Source organism: Rattus norvegicus, chromosome 5 (assembly GCF_021556685.1).
Source record: "Rattus norvegicus strain SHRSP/BbbUtx chromosome 5, alternate assembly SHRSP_T2T, whole genome shotgun sequence".
Taxonomy (NCBI): domain Eukaryota; kingdom Metazoa; phylum Chordata; class Mammalia; order Rodentia; family Muridae; genus Rattus; species Rattus norvegicus.
Genome location: NC_141538.1, coordinates 80,556,216 through 80,570,633, shown reverse-complemented (window position 1 = coordinate 80,570,633; position 14,418 = coordinate 80,556,216). Strand labels below are relative to the sequence as shown.

Here is a 14,418-nt window from a genome sequence, read left to right as displayed (position 1 = left end):
TTCAGACAACATATTCGAGCTCATACTAATTTGCCTGGTCCCATGGCCAGCAATAACACCCTGGTGTATGCCAGTACTCGTAGAGAGTTTATTTTTCATGCAGCTCCGGTTGATCTCGCTAGAGATTTTCATCAAATGTTTCATGTTCCTGCCTTCACTCTTCAACAAAAATTTAAAATCTCTAGAGCTGCAGCTCGTGCTGTAGTATTTCGTTGCCAGAATTTTGTTCAATTTCACCACCCTCCTCAGGTGGGAATTAACCCTCGTGGTCTGATTCTGCTAAAAATTTGGTAGATGGATGTCACACACATATCTCAATTTGGAAATTTAAAATATGCTCATGTTTCTGTTGATACCTGTTCCGCGGTATTATACATGCCACTCTGATGACTGGTGAAAAAGCTCGTAATGCCATTAGTCGTTGCTTAGAGGCGTCGGCAGCCTGGGGAAAGCCTGATAGTCTCAAGACAGACAATGAGCCTGCCTACACTGCAAAGTCCTTTCAGGCATTTTGCCAGACAATGCAGGTCACGCATACTACTGTATTACCCTACAATCCCCAGGGTCAAGGAATTGTGGAAAGAGTACATCCTACCTTAAAAGAGCTTATACAAAAACAAAGAGGGGGAATTGCCTATGGCAAAACACCAAGAGAACAGTTGTCATTAGCGCTTTTTACTTTGAACTTTTTAATCTTGGATGCACATGGCCGCACTACACTTATGAGTAAGGCAGAAGTCAAGTGGAAGGATGTCTTAACTGATGAATTGCATGGCCCAGATCCCGTGATTTTGAGCTCTAGGGGAGCTGTTTGTGTTTTTCCACAGAATCAAGACAATCCAATTGGGTGCCTGAGCGTTTCACATGCAAACTGCCTCCTGCTACTCCTGACAATGGAACTATGCACTCTATTATTGCTGCTAATGGTAATCCAGGTTGATTCACTCACTCTGTGGCCTATTGCCAGACCCTGGCCATTACTTATGCCAGTTCATAGCAATTCTACTGTTTTGCCAACCTTCTTCTCCACCTCCTGTTTGCGTGATGTTCCCTGTATAGTGCCTAATGGAGAATTGTCCCAACGGTATACTGCCACTAATCTTTCTTTGTTGCATACATTATGTTTCACTCTTAAAAATTCCTCCCTGCCTTGTATATGGCTGCGAAGGACAACATTGGCTAATTTTTTGGATCCTATGAGCAATAGTGCTATGGGCACTGACCATCCTGGCTGCTTTGAGTCAAGTTACCCAAGGAGCCTCTTCAGGCAGTGGAGACACATCAATCAATAATTCTGCTGAGTTGAACATTACAACTTTGATTATGATGCATAATTGTAGTTTTCCATCACGCCTGGGGCAAGGCAATCACACACTAGATAACTCTACCTGTCGTAGAGTCCTACGTACTTGCCCCCATATCAAGCGTTTCCACCTAATTTTACCCCATGTCAGAGTCCATTCCATAGAGCAAAACAATTCCTACGGGGATTTGAATTTTCCCCTCCTCTTGGCAATGTACAGTATGATCAGGGGAAAAATAAGTCTGACAAGCCTTATTTTGGCCTTGGTATCAATGGGTATTATCAAATGAGCAGGGAGCATACACAACTCTAATTCCTTTTGCCCAATTATTAGGTGAAGACTTTACACTGTATAATATTTCAGCCACTAGAACAAATAACAAAACCAGTTTAGTAAATGTAAAGATTAATGGCCTTTTAGCAAATGATACTGCCGTTGGAGCTTCAGTATGTGTTAGACCACCTTTCTTCTTTCTGATAAGCACTAATGTAAGCGATGATGCTTTAAATTTTAACAACTCTGATGTAGTCTGCTATTTAGCTGAATACTGGGATGGCACCAATGATACTGCAGTGATGGTCAAGATTCCCTCCTTTGTGCCAATCCCAGTAGAGGCCAACCCAGATAGTTTTCCCATACTTCATTTACTAAGAACCAAAGGGGATTTTGGTATTATGGCAGCTCTAACTTCAAACATTTTACTATCAGCCGTTGCAGCAACACCAGCCGAGATTGCTATGACTAATCAAGTACAGACGGCTGAGACTATCAACCAGAATGTGGAAAGAACCGCAGTGGCATTAGAGATAAAAGAAGAATTTAATGCCCACTTGACTGGCTTTCTATTAACTAATCAACGAATGGATTTAATTCAAGAACAAATTGAAGCACTATATCATATGTCACAGCTGTCCTGCATTTCCTCCCTTAGAGGTTTATGCATTACTCCTTTGCAAGCTAATTTTTCTCAGTATTCTCAAGAGAGCAAAGAAATCTCGAATTATCTGAAAGTAAACTGCTCCATGAAAGTGGAGTAACTATCAAGATTATTGCTGATGCAGATTGCTGTCCTTAACAACACTAGATTGGAACGTATCACGTTTGGAGATTTCACCTCATGGATTATCAATGCTTCCTCCTTTTTGAAAGAATGGGCTGGCATGTTTGCCTGGGGGGCCATTGTCCTTTTGGGATGTGGAGTATGTCTATGGCTCTTCTGCAATTTACAACGAGAACATGCCAGACACAAAGCGATTGTTTACCAGGCTATGGTTGCCATTGAAAGTCGTGCTTCTCCCAACATATGGCTGGCCTCTTTGAAAAATTAAGAGTTCGCCCTAGATCGTATTTTGTCACTGTCATGTGAACGCATTGTCTCGAGAGACGGGCAACTTTCCTCAGGCTAGGACCAACCTAAGACAGGGGCCCGGTGTCGATAGGGTAACCCAGTAATGGGAATGGCCGAGCTGCCAGGAGGAATGACCTATGACAGGAGCAATGACAATATTGACGTGACACCCTGATCTAGACCAGTCATAGACAGAGGTGCTACACCCCATTTGAACATACGGACTGGTCAAATGCTCCTCTGCCCAGTTTCTCCCCAATAAAAACACACGTATAGCCCAGAATGGTGTGTTACAGCATAAGTTCATTTATTGCCATTGGGGTGCAGTACTAATTGCAAGAGTAGCCCGCCATAACCGAGTTGGGCACTCTGTGAGACATGTCTGATCTCTCTCAGACCACTACCTCCATCTATTGGCTTCTTTTTTTTTCATAATACAAAAAAGGAGGAGTTGTAGGGAGCGGCACATATAGATAAAAGATGGCGCTGACATCTGGTGGTCATTTGTGGTTAACACCCACAAAGCACATGTCCTGGCATTTCTCTGGCAAGCTATCAGGCTGGAGTGATATTCATGCTAATGAGGTATTTCATGTTCCACCACTCCCTAGAGGACAAGTATATAGCCATAGCCTGTTTTGTATATAAGGCTGGTGCCTTTGTTGCTCGGGGTCCCCGTATCAAGAATGAGGTGTTACTTCAATAAAGGCTGTTGAGAAGAATGCAACGGTGTTGCATCTTCCTTGCAGGACGAGGTGGGCATTGCACTTGATCTTTCTGAGTCTTAGCTAACAGTATGGAAAGTTGAAAATAAATAGTACAAACTATAGAGAGTTGATACAAAGTGGAAATAAAACCTATCGAGGACTTGCCTCCTTCTTGATTTCTTTATTTCCCCACATCAAACACTATTATATGTTTCTAGTTCCAGGGTAAATAAAATTTATAAGGATACAAAATATGTTCCCGTTATAACTGTGTTTCTTTGTAAGCAGACTCTTGACATCATTTCCACTTGGACTTCCATGAGCAAATATGACTTTGAACATGAGATTATGTCCAGTCAGTTAAAGTCCAACGTTCTCTGTGGTAAACAGCTGAAGCAGTTTACCTTACTAAGTTAGCAGTTTGCATTCTGTGGTCAAGCTTTTGGGGTGGGTTTGGGGGTGGGGCTGTCAGGTTAGCTTCGGAAGACCATTCCTGATAATCTTTTTAAGTTAAGATTTATTATTTTTATGCATATGTGCCTGAATGAGTGAGTTCATATGTACCACATGTGTACAGGAGATCACAGGGGCCAAAAGAGGGTCATTTCCTGTGACTGGAGTTAGAGTCAGTTGTGAGATGCCATGTGAGTGCTGGGAATTGAACCTGGGTCCTCAGCAAGAACAGGTTTCAAAGAATCAGATTCCTTCTTTTGCCCTCCTTCTGACTTCCTTGGGCCCAGGTGTGTGCATGGTACACATGCAAAACCAATGCTCATATGAATGAAATGTGAATGAACCTTTTCAAAGAAAACCCAAGTAATTCAGCTTCTTCCACACTCCACTCAAGTCTTGAAGCAAAGATTCTCTCCATGCTTGACCTTCCAGTTCAGTACCCACCTACTCCATAACTGGCTTTCTGATTCCAAGTCAGATCCAAACTTGCATCTGGTTCTTGATGGCAGCCCTCTAGAACTTCCACTGTTTTTCTTGGGAATATGTTTTTCGAAATGAATGAGTGATAGAATCAATCCATAGGATATGACATTGCCAAGTTTGAAAAGGACAGGAACAATCCTTGGCTTCACATCAGTACATGAGAAAACATTCCCCAAAGCCTGAGGGAAGGAGGCACACATGAGAAGGGAAAAAAAACTGGAACCCAGAGAGCATATAAAGACGAGCAAAGTGCCGGAGGTGGAGTGTGGGCACCATCAGCAGAGAGATTGTCCCGACAGAGAGGCAATTCTATTCCCTACCAACAGGAAGCTGTTGCTGCTGCTGCTGTGTCTGGGCCTGACCCTGGTCTGTGGCCATGCAGAAGAAGCTAGTTCCGTGATAGGGAACCTCGATGTGGACAAGGTAGGCTCAGCGAATAGTAACTTCTGACTCAGAGAGTGCTTTGGAGAACTCTTGAGTCCTCTGAGGACCCACTCTGAGCGGGTCCTCTGAGGGGATGGGTATAGTGGCTTGTTCTATTAGACAAAGTAATGGCTTCAGACCTTGAAGTAAGATCAGTTGTATGCTATTCAGATCTAAGAACGTTTGGGGACCTCTGCACTCAATGAGAGGCAGGGGCAGAATGTTAGGTATTGTGACAACTCTATCAAGCCAAATTCAAGAAGAAACACATCCATTCGGTATCCCTACCCCCTTATCCCTTAAGCATTTTCTTATCCATTACAGCTCAATGGGGATTGGTTTTTCGATTGTCGTGGCCTCTGACAAAAGAGAAAAGATAGAAGAGAACGGCAGCATGAGAGTTTTTGTGCAGCACATCGATGTCTTGGAGAATTCCTTAGGCTTCAAGTTCCGTATTAAGTAAGTGAGCTGTCTGCCCTTAGCTGAGGGAGAAGAAATAAGAGCAAATTCGTAATTACCAAAGTATCAGACAGAAACAAAGTAACCTTTAAAAAAAGCCATTTTGCTAATTTTGCAAAAATATTCAAAAGGTAAATGGAATCAGAAACTGGAGATACCTATAGAGTAGAGGGTGAAGAAGCCAGCCAGATGAAAAATCCCCTAAGCATCAGCTTGCTCTGTTTTACAGGGTAAATGGAAAGTGCAGGGAACTCTATTTGGTTGCCTACAAAACGCCAAAGGATGGCGAATATTTTGTTGAATGTAAGTATATAGAAGGTCTATACATCTATCCACAAGGATTTAGTAAACCCTACCACCTTTATCGTGTGTGTATGTGTGTGTGTGTGTGTGTGTGTGTGTGTGTGCGTGTGTCTGTGTGTGTGTGTGTGTGTGTGTGTTGCTGGGAATTGAACTCAGGAACTTGCACTTCCCAGTCAAACTTTCTACTAGCGAACTCACCACAACCCCTTGTAGAATCTCAAGAACTTCCTGACATGGTTGATTTAGCCAGGGACACGGGTCCATCTAATAGCTAGCACCCAGTGGCAGGCAAGGGGGATGAGTATGGTGTGGTGGAATCTGATACTGCCCGGTAGCTAGCACTGGTGCACATTGCTCAGGATGTAGCCATGTGAGACTGCAGACTTATGAAAGACAGACGTGTCGCTTGAAGGTGCTGAGGGAGGCAGGTGACCCTCAGAGAGGATGAGAGAGAGAGTGAGTCACTGCTGTGGCTAAGTGTTCTCTAGTGGGCATCGTCCCAGGGACCCCTTCCTTAGAAGTTACTTCATCAAGTCCAGAAAGCTACAGATGGGTAGCAGCAGACATCCCCGCCCCACGTCTCTTCCAGGATATGTATTTTAAAGATTTTTTATGTTTGGTGTAGAACAGGTAAAGGGTTTACATGATTTCTTGCAGACAAGAGAATTTCTGAGCTGTATCAAATTTCCTCCACAGATGACGGAGAGAATACATTTACTATACTTAAGACAGACTATAACAATTATGTCATGTTTCATCTCGTTAATGTCAAGAACGGGGAAACCATCCAGCTGATGGAGCTTTACGGTAAAGTATTTCCACACGGACACTGATCTTGGGGTGGGAAAAGAGGAAAGGAACTCTAGCTTTAGTATGGTCTTCCCGGCTTGGTCCACCTCTTTCTCAGTTCCCGAAGATCGACAATGTTCACCTGAACCCTGTCTCAAGCACAGTGATGGGCACACTCTGAAATCTCTCTGTGTGCCAGAAGGCCATTCCATGGGTGCCACATTCAGGATAGATTGGATCCACACTTGTCAACCATGTCACCAGTCATTTTCTCATCCTATTGGGGGAGCCCCTGCTCCCTCACTTAGTCCTGTGGTCAATGCCTAGGACACAGCTGCTATAAGCACTGCTGCTCTTTTCACTGGCAGAACAAAGGATCTGAGTTCAGACATCAAGGTAAAGTTTGCAAAGCTATGCAAGGCGCATGGAATCACTAGGGACAATATCATTGACCTAACCAAGACTGGTAAGTCAGGATTCACTTATTTTTCTCGTCCTGAATATTATATCATAGAAGAAATAAACCTGGGGGATTGGCTATCAGCCATTTGTTGAAAGGTGGAGAGGCACCTCATTTCCTCTTCAGGGAATAAAGTGGACCTAGTACCTGAACACGTTCTTGTTCTCACCCTGCAGATCGCTGTCTCCAGGCCCGAGGTTGAAGAAAGGGCTGAGCTTCCAGGTGGGCAATCTCCAGTGAGAGCAAGGAGGGGGTGGGCATGGAGCAGGCCCTTCCAAAAGCGTTAGTATTGTGCCCCCAAATTATTATAAGAAGAATTTGATAAGGAGTCTTTGAGGAGAGCTTGAAAAATGGCTTTCAATTATGTGGATTTGTGACTATCTGGTCCTATTTTGAGCTCTAAAGTAAAGTGACCCAAGCACTTAGGCAAGAAAACAAGGGAGTGAGTTTTCGATAGTTGCTGCATGGTTGTGTAAAAAGGGCTCAGCTATGTGTTAAGTGTCATTAAGAGTTAAAGTTTGAAACAGAGATTAGCAGGATGTGTGTACGACTGCTCTTCAGAGTCTGTGGCCCACTCCATCCCACTCTGGACAATAAGATCTTCATCTGAACTCCATACAACCTTGGCTTATTACCTGGAAGTGGAGTTGCATGATCTCCACTTCTCCTCCAGTCTGGAGAGCAGACTCCTTTGACCCATCTTTCCCATTTCCCAAGACATCACTCAGATAACGTAGGAAACTCTTTAAAAGTGGCCAAGGCTTTCATCATTATTCCTCAAGGCAATGTCCATTCTTCAGAGCTTCTTTTGCCAAATGTTGTGGAACCAAGCCTCAGACCTTTCGTTACTTCATTTTTCATATGCCATCTGTAAGGAAAGAGTCATTTATTCTATGCTTTAATCCCAGTTTTCCAGGAAAGAGCATATGTCAGCAGCTTGACAGCACACCTAAGAGTTCTAGAACAAAAAGAAGCAAATACACCCAGGAGGAGTAGAAGGCAGGAAATAATCAAACTCAGAGCGGAAATCAACCAAGTAGAAACAAAAAGGACCATAGAAAGAATCAACAGAACCAAAAGTTGGTTCTTTGAGAAAATCAACAAGATAGATAAACCCTTAGCCAGACTAACGAGAGGACACAGAGAGTGCGTCCAAATTAACAAAATCAGAAATGAAAAGGGAGACATAACAACAGATTCAGAGGAAATACAAAAAATCATCACATCTTACTATAAAAACCTATATTCAACAAAACTTGAAAATCTTCAGGAAATGGACAATTTCCTAGACAGATACCAGGTACCGAAGTTAAATCAGGAACAGATAAACCAGTTAAACAACCCCATGACTCCTAAGGAAATAGAAGCAGTCATTAAAGGTCTCCCAACCAAAAAGAGCCCAGGTCCAGACAGGTTTAGTGCAGAATTCTATCAGACCTTCATAGAAGACCTCATACCAATATTATCCAAACTATTCCACAAAATTGAAACAGATGGATCACTACCGAATACCTTCTATGAAGCCACAATTACTCTTATACCTAAACCACACAAAGACACAACAAAGAAAGAGAACTTCAGACCAATTTCCCTTATGAATATCGACGCAAAAATACTCAACAAAATCCTGGCAAACCGAATCCAAGAGCACAACAAAACAATCATCCACCATGACCAAGTAGGCTTCATCCCAGGCATGCAGGGATGGTTTAATATACGGAAAACCATCAACGTGATCCATTATATAAACAAACTGAAAGAACAAAACCACATGATCATTTCATTAGACGCTGAGAAAGCATTTGACAAAATTCAACACCCCTTCATGATAAAAGTCCTGGAAAGAATAGGAATTCCAGGCCCATACCTGAATATAGTAAAAGCCATATACAGCAAACCAGTTGCTAACATTAAACTAAATGGAGAGAAACTTGAAGCAATCCCACTAAAATCATGGACTAGACAAGGCTGCCCACTCTCTCCCTACTTATTCAATATAGTTCTTGATGTTCTAGCCAGAGCAATCAGACAACAAAAGGAGGTCAAGGGGATACAGATCGGAAAAGAAGAAGTCAAAATATCACTATTTGCAGATGATATGATAGTATACTTAAGTGATCCCAAAAGTTCCACCAGAGAACTACTAAAGCTGATAAACAACTTCTGCAAAGTGGCTGGGTATAAAATTAACTCAAATAAATCGGTTGCCTTCCTCTATACAAAAGAGAAACAAGCCGAGAAAGTAATTAGGGAAACGACACCCTTCATAAGAGACGCAAATAATATAAAGTACCTCGGTGTGACTTTAACCAAGCAAGTAAAAGATGTGTATAATAAGAACTTCAAGACACTGAAGAAGGAAATTGAAGAAGACCTCAGAAGATGGAAAGATCTCCCATGCTCATGGATTGGCAGGATTAATATAGTAAAAATGGACATTTTACCAAAAGCAATCTACAGATTCAATGCAATCCCCATCAAAATACCAATCCAATTCTTCAAAGAGTTAGACAGAACAATTTGCAAATTCATCTGGAATAACAAAAAACCCAGGATAGCTAAAGCTATCCTCAACAATAAAAGGACTTCAGGGGGAATCACTATCCCTGAACTCAAGCAGTATTACAGAGCAATAGGGATAAAAACTGCATGGTATTGGTACAGAGACAGACAGATAGACCAATGGAATAGAATTGAAGACCCAGAAATGAACCCACACACCTATGGTCACCTGATTTTTGAAAAAGGAGCCAAAACCATCAAATGGAAAAAAGACAATTTTCAGCAAATGGTGCTGGTTCAACTGGAGGTCAACATGTAGAAGAATGCAGATTGATCCATGCTTATCACCCTGTACATAGCCTAAGTCCAAGTGGATCAAGGACCTCCACATCAAACCAGACACACTCAAACTAATAGAAGAAAAACTAGGGAAGCATCTGGAACACATGGGCACTGGAAAAAATTTCCTAAACAAAACACCAATGGATTACGCTCTAAGATCAAGAATCAACAAATGGGATCTCATAAAACTGCAAAGCTTCTGTAAGGCAAAGGACATTGTGGTTAGGACAAAACGGCAACCAACAGATTGGGAAAAGATCTTTACCAATCCTACAACAGATAGAGGCCTTATATCCAAAATATACAAAGAACTCAAGAAGTTAGACTGCAGTGAAACAAATAACCCTATTAAAAAAATGGGGTTCAGAGCTAAACAAAGAATTCACAGCTGAGGAATGCCGAATGGCTGAGAAACACCTAAAGAAATGTTCAACATCTTTAGTCATAAGGGAAATGCAAATCAAAACAACCCTGAGATTTCACCTCACACCAGTGAGAATGGCTAAGATCAAAAACTCAGGGGACAACAGATGCTGGCGAGGATGTGGAGAAAGAGGATCACTCCTCCATTGTTGGTGGGATTGCAGACTGCTACAACCATTCTGGAAATCAGTCTGGAGGATCCTCAGAAAATTAGACATTGAACTGCCTGAGGATCCAGCTATACCTCTCTTGGGCATATACCCAAAAGATGCCCCAACATATAAAAAAGACACGTGCTCCACTATATTCATTGCAGCCTTATTTATAATAGCCAGAAGCTGGAAAGAACCCAGATGCCCTTCAACAGAGGAATGGATACAGAAAATGTGGTACATCTACACAATGGAATATTACTCAGCTATCAAAAACAATGACTTTATGAAATTCATAGGCAAATGGTTGGAACTGGAAAATATCATCCTGAGTGAGCTAACCCAATCACAGAAAGACATACATGGTATGCACTCATTGATAAGTGGCTATTAGCCCAAATGCTTGAATTACCCTAGATGCCTAGAACAAATCTAACTCAAGACGGATGATCAAAATGTGAATGCTTCTCTCCTTCTTTAAAAGGGGAACAAGAATACCCTTGGCAGGGAAGAGAGAGGCAAAGATTAAAACAGAGACTGAAGGAACACCCATTCAGAGCCTGCCCCACATGTGGCCCATACATATACAGCCACCCAATTAGACAAGATGGATGAAGCAAAGAAGTGCAGACCGACAGGAGCCGGATGTAGATCGCTCCTGAGAGACACAGCCAGAATACAGCAAATACAGAGGCGATTGCCAGCAGCAAACCACTGAACTGAGAATAGGACCCCCGTTGAAGGAATCAGAGAAAGAACTGGAAGAGCTTGAAGGGGCTCGAGACCCCATATGTACAACAATGCCAAGCAACCAGAGCTTCCAGGGTCTAAGCCACTACCTAAAGACTATACATGGACTGACCCTGGACTCTGACCTCATAGGTAGCAATGAATATCCTAGTAAGAGCACCAGTGGAAGGGGCAGCCCTGGGTCCTGCTAAGACTGAACCCCCAGTGAACTAGACTGTTGGGGGAAGGGCGGCAATGGGGGGAGGGTTGGGAGGGGAACACCCATAAGGAAGGGGAGGGGGGAGGGGGATGTTTGCCCGGATACCGGGAAAGGGAATAACACTCTAAATGTATATAAGAAATACTCAAGTTAATAAAAAAAAATCCCCGTTTTCTGGCAAATAATGTTGATTAGATTGCAGGGCAAGATCTATTTCTTCATCCTTTGTTCTATACAAGAGTGCCTCTCTGTCCAGAAGTCAATCCAAGAAGTGCTTAATGGGTTCCTGTATTCTTTCTTCCTGGATTACTCAGTGCTGAGTGGAGACTTCTCACCAGGACTCCAGCATCACCATTTCCTGTCCATGGAGCATCCTGAGACAAATTCTGCGATCTGATTTCCATCCTGTGTCACAGAAAAGTGCAATCCCGGTCTCTCCAGCATCTTCCCTAGTTACCCAGGACAACACATCGAGAATTAAAAGCTTTCTTAAATTTCTCTTTGACCCACCCATGATCATTCCGCACAAATTTCTTGCTCTTGCAGTTCAATAAATGATTACCCTTGCACTTAAATGTATGTCTATGTGTCCAGAGGGCTAACAATTGAGAGAATGAGGGGACCTCCTGAGTCCTGTACCCATGATCTTTCCTCATGTCCCAGAATATAAGCTGAGTCTCAGGATTTCACCACCTCTGGAGCAGTCCCAAGACCTGATGAATGCTCTCTAGGGCTCCTGCCTTAGAGGCTTTATAAGTACCATAGACGCATAAGACTTGCTGCACAATTCTTCCATCCATAGACGATCTTTTCCAATACATCGAAGAGAGACACATCTTTCTAAGGCTATGGCTGCTCAACATGGTTCGGGACATGCCAGGAGTCGGGGGAGGTCTGGTCATTGAGACCCAATGGATAAAGACAAAAGTTTGCCCAGCACCCCATAGCATCCTCTGGCCCCTAGATCAAGAGATAAATTTGGTTCAAGCTCAGGATCCTGAAACAAGTTCTTGCTGTGGTTTGCTACAATATGGCAAAACGCTGTTGAGAGAGCCAACCAATTATGCTGAAATCTCTCTGTGTCTCTCTGTCTCCCCCACCCCTGCCACCTTCCATATCATTCTCTTACCAAAGCCTCCTCAGTTGCTTCAGCCGCATCCATGCACCACCGTGCCTGGCTTTTCACTTTTAGACTTGGCAAAAATTTAAGAGACAAAAAACCAAATTGTTCTCAAGCTAAGCTATCCTTGAGAATACTTACCAAATTAGGTAACAGTTCCAGTCCAGGACTCTGTGGAAGATAGAAAATGTCCTGATATGGTGCCATAAGCCAAGTGACCGCAACCCAGAGAAAGGTCCAGACAAACTCGCTAGTCCCAGGTCAACATGGCAGCTGGAGTTCACCTAAAGACTTCCCCCTTCGATACCAAACACTTTGTGGAAATGAGATGTGAAATAGTAGAAACATTCAAAGCCAAGGATGAAATTCTAAACACCAAAGACAGAGCCAATCCCTTTGTAAAGAAGAAGAGAGGGAAGAGGTGAGGGTTGATATGGTCAAACTGTCCAATTCTCTGTGGACTGAATAAGAATGATAGGAGTCAGTAACGTTCATGGCTGTGTCTGTGGCTTTTCCTCAGAAGGAATGGGAGCAGCTGGAACCTGGGCAGAGAAACGTGTACAAAGATACAAAGCTAGAGACCTGCAGCAATCCAGCCTCAATGGGTATCTTCTGTTCCTGATTTAACTTCAGTACCTGGTATCTGTCTAGGAAATTGTCCATTTCCTGCAGATTTTCATGTTTTGTTGAATATAGGCTTTTATAGTAAGATCTGATGATTTTTTGAATTTCCTCTGAATCTGTAGTTATGTCTCCCTTTTCATTTCTGATTTTGTTAATTTGGACACACTCTCCTTAATAGGGTCATTTGGCTCTCTGGAGTCTGACTTCTTGAGTTCTTTTGGATATTAGCCCTCTATCAGATGTAGGATTGGTAACAATAATTCCCAATCTGTTGGTTGCCGTTTTGTAATAATGACAGTGTCTTAATAAAATAAGGCCGTGGCAGAATGCTCATGTTAGTAAAATACCAGTAAGATTATTGCATCTATGGCAGAACTGAGTGACCTAGTAAAAATGTCTATTAAAATATTCATTACTTTGCATGTTTTCTCTAATGAGTATCAGAAATCCAGGATGGTGCCTTTCTCTCTGAAGTCAGGATCCAATCCTGCAGAGTATTGCTTTCCTTCAATTTTTCTATTGCTAAGAAATTAGCTAAACTCTTCTTAGTCAAGCCCAGTGTTTGTGCTTTAAATAAACCCAGAAAGGGGAGTTATTGATCAGAAAATTTCTTATAAATCCACCAAAACGACACTTTTGATAAATTCTGCTCTCAATAAAATATAAAAAAACAGTTTAATTCTTTTCAAGTACTGAATTTAGAATACTATTTTTACTTCAAATTAAACTGCATATTTATAACTACTTTGTACTCCATTTAAACACTGTAAAATGTGTCCTTCAGTAATATTCATTTTATAGAGGGTATGGCTATGACGTTTACTCTTTTAATAAACATATAACCAACTACTCTCACTGAGACGTATATTCCAAACAATCTATTTAAGAGCCTTGTATAATCCTTACACTAATACTACCATTAGAAATGTTCAAAAGGAAATTGGGTCCCAGTAAATCATTTACTCCATCTGAGGCCGCAGAGTGCATTTCAGAGTTCAACCTTAGGCCTTCTCTACTTGACAATGAAATTTTCTTCTCTTTCATTCTGCTCTGACTGGAGGTTGTTGTTGTTGTTGTTGTTGTTGTTGTTGTTGCTGCTGCTGCTGCTGCTGCTGCTGCTGCTGCTGTTATGTTTCCTTTTGTTTAGTTTTCCAGTTTAAAAGAAGTACAATTTATTTTTTCATTAGATATTTTATTTATTTACCTCTCAAATGTTAACCCGTTTCCTGGTTTCCCCTCCACAAACACCCTATCCCAACCGCTAATGTAAAATAATCTAATCTTATGGTAGATATCTAAGATAAACCTAAATGTCTCAGACATCAAGATTAGTAACTTTCACCAAGTATGCAATTTAACAACCAACATAGCAAGCATTTCTTAGGTTGTACCATTTTGATGTTTTCTTTGTTGTATTAGCTTGTAGAGTGGAAGTGTAGGGAGATTACAAAAATTAAATTCATGTGAACTGTGACATAAAATTAAAATGTACTACTGGGAGATGTTTATTAGATAAGTAAGCAATTAAGACGTATCAACCCAATGAATGTGTTTTAGTGTGTCATGGAAGGTAGATA

At 41.9% G+C, this 14,418-nt stretch overlaps 1 pseudogene across 1 annotated transcript; it reads left to right on the top strand.

Moving 5' to 3' along the window:
* The first annotated feature begins 4,493 nt into the window (after nt 1-4,493).
* LOC134478992 (major urinary protein-like) lies at nt 4,494-13,243 on the top strand (annotated as a pseudogene). The gene is made up of 6 exons (XR_015620906.1): nt 4,494-4,718; nt 5,043-5,177; nt 5,407-5,480; nt 6,177-6,287; nt 6,906-6,951; nt 11,412-13,243. The product of XR_015620906.1 is annotated as a major urinary protein-like, transcript variant X2 (transcript).
* Nucleotides 13,244-14,418: the final 1,175 nt, after the last annotated feature.